This window comes from Physeter macrocephalus, chromosome 7, assembly GCF_002837175.3.
Source record: "Physeter macrocephalus isolate SW-GA chromosome 7, ASM283717v5, whole genome shotgun sequence".
In the NCBI taxonomy this organism is placed as follows: domain Eukaryota; kingdom Metazoa; phylum Chordata; class Mammalia; order Artiodactyla; family Physeteridae; genus Physeter; species Physeter macrocephalus.
In genome coordinates this window covers 87,881,470-87,882,516 of record NC_041220.1, presented here as the reverse complement: position 1 = coordinate 87,882,516, position 1,047 = coordinate 87,881,470, and the positions used below count along the sequence as shown (strand labels likewise).

At 31.9% G+C, this 1,047-nt stretch overlaps 1 non-coding gene across 1 annotated transcript; it reads left to right on the top strand.

Moving 5' to 3' along the window:
- Positions 1-588: 588 nt before the first annotated feature.
- On the top strand, positions 589-695 carry LOC112063788 (U6 spliceosomal RNA). Its single transcript, XR_002891175.1, has one exon. It is a non-coding gene; the product is annotated as a U6 spliceosomal RNA (small nuclear RNA).
- The last annotated feature ends 352 nt before the right edge of the window (positions 696-1,047 follow it).

Sequence of the window (1,047 nt, the reverse complement as noted above, 5' to 3'; positions counted from 1 at the left end):
TGGGAGAAATGTTGGCACATATTTTCCTAAACCTTAAAAATGTACTTATCTACAAAGTTGTGTGTTTGTTGTTTTTCTTTCTTAAAAGAGAAAAAAGGAAAATATCTGAAAGTCATAATTTTCAAGGTGATTTTTTAGAGAAGCACAAAGATGAAGAAATTTTGTCTGTTAAAAGATATGATGTTTGTGATAGCCAATTATCCCTAGGATATTTACTTTTATTAAAACCTATGGCTTCACTTTCTTTATATCTTTAGGGCTAAGATTGCTGAGATAGTAGGAGAAGACAGCAATGACAAAAATATTTTGGAATTTATCATCATTCTCTCTAAAATGCCTTTATTTTCCTTGAGTTTACTGCATATATGAAAAAGAAAAACAAAGGTTTATGAGAGAAGCTTTGAGTTCAAATTTCATTATAAAAGTTACAAATTAATTTATTTAATTACCAAAATCCATCCAACACTATCAATTTGTTCTCTCAAGTGCATGGAACAGTGCATAGAAAGTTGCCTTACCGATAGGATATTAGGGCATTTTCCATGGGCTAGGTTAGACACAAATTCTTCATGAAAAGAAAAAGCTTTAGTGCTCAGTTTGGCAGCACATATACTAAAATTGGAACAATACAGAGAAGATTAGCATGACCTCTGCACAAGGATGACATGCAAATCTGTGAAGCATTCCATATTTTTTAAAAAGCAGTATAATTTCAGCTATATTTGTAAATATCTGGAATTTGAGAAAAAATAGTTCTTTAAACATTGTTTCTACTGCACAACCAGTTTGACCTTTGCCTAAGCACCCTAGTCAATTAGGACATTGAGTATAATGATTAATGCAATGAATTGACCAACTGTGTGACTGAACTAACCAAATAATATAATTCACTTAATGGGAATATGTGCAGTCTAACTGTTCTGTAATTCATTAGTTCCACTATTTTGTTCATGCTCTGAGAAATCCCTGACCTCCTCTGTTCTGCAAGATAGCACTTTCAACAACTAAATAAGCTACATGCATCATATTGTTGGGAAACTCAAATAC